Source organism: Salvelinus sp. IW2-2015, linkage group LG18 (assembly GCF_002910315.2).
Source record: "Salvelinus sp. IW2-2015 linkage group LG18, ASM291031v2, whole genome shotgun sequence".
Classification (NCBI taxonomy): domain Eukaryota; kingdom Metazoa; phylum Chordata; class Actinopteri; order Salmoniformes; family Salmonidae; genus Salvelinus; species Salvelinus sp. IW2-2015.
In genome coordinates this window covers 28,629,522-28,633,305 of record NC_036858.1, presented here as the reverse complement: position 1 = coordinate 28,633,305, position 3,784 = coordinate 28,629,522, and positions in this window count along the sequence as shown.

The following is a 3,784-nucleotide window of genomic DNA, read 5'->3' as shown; positions in this document are numbered from 1 at the left end:
CGACCAAGTGGTATAAGAAGATATTTTTCCATCTGATTGACACTGCTGCCCTCAATGGCCACATAGTTCACCTCCAACTAACAGGTGAGATGATTACTGAAGAAGGTATTTTTGGTAAATGGACATACAGTTCACATACAGAAACTATTATAACGTAATAAGTCACTTACTTTGATAGACACGCAGCCTGMATTTGAACCAGGGTGTCTGTAGTGATGCCTCTTGCACTGAGATGCTGACCGCTGCGCCACTTGGGAGTCATAAGGCCAGGGTAGCTTCAAAATACAACACAAGCTAATACTTCTCTGACGCAATTAGCATTGTTTTACAGAGCTAATATAATAATGTAACTAGCTACATAAGCACGACTGAACATAACACCATAAAGGTTATGAAATGAGTAACGTTACTTCGAGTGTCCGCGGCTATAAGGAATATACACAAATATATTATGCTCCATACATACAGTGAGCTGTGGTAAAAATGGCATAACACGACATACAGAAACTATTATAACGCAATAAGGCACTTACTTTGAAAGAAACGCACAAATTTCCAAAGTTATTATTGGAAACGAAAACAACAATGACTGCGAACGCGGACAACAGACGTAAAATATGAACACAACACGTGTGTGCAGATCCTGTTCTGACGGGAGTTGCGCAAATATCTGCAGACTTGAACTGCACAAGCAATTGGGAATTGCATTGGGTAAGTCTGCCTGGGTCAGAAAGTCAAAAAAATGAATTGTCCGCAAAAGACTTCTCTTGGGCCTAACAACACCTGCCAATATATCCTCCAAACACCGGCTTCTCGGGCATTACCACTTAAATGTAGGTAACTTCGCTCAATAAGATTTAGTACAGACCAGGCCTGACACAAAATGTAGGAATGTAGAAAGAGTAGCCTACTTTGACAACAATTCAGTGGATGCAACAAGTATTAGATAGAGAGAGATAAAGAGGGAAGATACAAAACATAACTCTTCAGCGACAATAAAAGATTTGTAGGATAAATTCATATTTCACACAGTCACTTTAGTGTTTGCATTTAGCCTACAGCATGTCATGGAACTTGTGGAAGCACAGCCCCACCCTGCAAAGTGGCACAGAACACTTAGAGCACCTAAAGGAGGTTTTTACACATCTCCCACTCTTTGCCCTGCATCCACTTCGGATGCACACCACACAGTCTCTCTTGCGCCCTTCAAACTTCACCTGCCTTCAAATGAGCTGTAACTCGGTCCACACACCCTGGTGCCACATTCTTGGCTCCCCTCTTCCTGCCATTGTACCCATATGATAAAGTGAACGCAAAAGCTGCATTTTGAATGCCTTCAGGGACCAGCGCCTGCAGTTTCTGAGAAGGGGCCTTTGCATTGTCCCCCACACAATGTACGCATTTATGATGGAAATGTTGAGCATCCCCCAAAACGCATACTTCCACCATTTTCTGCTGTGCGTCCAACATTGTAATAGCTCCTCAGCTGGTCAAGATGGTCAACAATGCCCATTTTCTTGTTGTAATCGATTACAAGCTCTGGAACAGATATAAGTTCCTACTACTTTTAAAAACAACTCCAAAACCCCTGCCACTGTCACTTTAGGCCCAGGCTGTGTGGTACAAGGGTGAATGGTGGGACTTGGGGCAGACACATGCCATGGAAACGTAGGCTCCACTCTCGGGTGTGCTCTCCCTCTTCCTCCTCCTATCCCTCTGCTTCGTCCTCTGCTTTGTCCTCTCCCTCGTCCTCTTCTTCCTCCTCTCCTCTCCTTCACTAGCCTCTTCTGCTCTCCCTCCTCTTCACTCTCCTCTTCCTCTCTCCACATCTCTATCCCTCCAATCATCTCTAACTCCTCTTCCTCCCTGCCTTTTGCTGCTGAGCCCTGACTCTCCACATCACTTACCTCACGTTCACTGACCTAGAGGAGCAGAGTAACAGAGGGAAAGGAGAGGAGCAACAAATAGGATACAATTGTAGTCAGGAAAAGCATCTCTCTCTCTCCCTCTCACACTGTCTCTCCCTTCCTCTTTCTTTTTTCTCAACCATACACATACTCTCTTCCTAATAAGGGTTCTCCATAATAAATTGTGTGATATAGTTACAGGCCTCCCATTCCACACACACACAAACACACACACACACACACACACACACACACACACACACACACACACACACACACACACACACACGCTCTCTCCTCCAATCAACTCTTGCCTGACAGACTAACTACAGAGTTCGCCAATGTTCGCTGATTAGTTACGAAGCTGGGACAGTTTAATGAATTACATCGGTATAAACAAGACAAAACAACCAACTAGTTAGCTGATTATATACGCATAAGCACTGCAACTATTTCTATGAGACAGAGAGCAGTCATTCAAGATCCACCGCTAAAGTACCAAGTTATCATGACATGACAGCATTTGTTAATCTGTGAGTTATTCCCCAAGTTTCACAGCATCAAACAACGACAACACCAAACATATATCTGTTTACTTATTTCACTCAAGATCATCACTTTTCAAAGTGCAAGGACGTGTGAGAATCCGTATCACTAGCCAACATAGATAAAGCCTCTTTCACAGTGAAAAGTTGTGTCTGCTTCGGAGCCGTCATTTTGAGTAATGATTTTTAAAAATTATTCAAATGACAGCATACCCTGTTTCTGATTTCTGGTTGATGACAACAACCATGTTGTAGTAATTTAAAGAAAAGCCGTCGATGGCCGCTTTGGGTTCTAATTAAGCACTTCTCAGTATTTAATATTCAGACTTACCTAACGCAGGTGCGCACCGAGCTCTTTGGGAGTGGCTAAAAGCTTCAAGTTCCTTGGCGTACACATCACTGACAAACTGAAATGGTCCACCCACACAGACAGTGTGGTGAAGAAGGTGCAACAGTGCCTCTTTAACCTCAGGAACCTGAATAAATTTGTCTTGGCACCTAAAACCCTCACAAACTTTTACAGATGCACAATTGAGAGCATCCTGTCGGACTGTGTCATCGCCTGGTATGGCAACTACACCATCCGCAACCGCAGGGCTCTCCAGAGGCTGGTGCAGTCTGCCCAACTCATCACCGGGGGCAAACTTCCAGGGCATCCGATGTCTCAGGAATTCCAAAAAGATCATCAAGGACAACAACCACCCGAGCCACTTCCTGTTCACCCCGCTATCATCAAGAAGGCGAGGTCAGTACAGGTGCATCAAAGCTGGGACCGAGAGACTGAAAAACAGCTTCTATCTCAAGGCCATCAGGCTGTTAAACAGCCATAACTAAAACATTAGATGCCCTATATACATAGACTTGAAATCTGTGGCCACTTTAATAATGGAACACTAGTCACTTTAACAATGCTAACATTATTTACATTACTAATCTCATATGTATATACTGTATTGTATCCTATTCTACTGTATCTTAGTCTATACCACTCTGAAATTGCTCGCCCAAATATTTATATATTCTTAATTCCATTCCTTTACTTTAGATTTGTGTGTATTGTTGTGAAATTGTTAGATATTACTTGTTAGATATTACTGCACTGTTGGAGCTAGAAACACAAGGATTTCGCTACACCCACAATACATCTGCTCAACACGTGTATGTGACAAATACATTTGATTTGATTTGAATACATTTTATTTAACCACTGCAAACCCTCCCAGTGGCTGGCAAACAGATTTACTTATGGAGTTTTCATTAAATGGGGGTTGCAGTACATTTATCTAAAGCCATCCCTTTAAATACGATTTACCCTTAATTTGAATTTTCTCG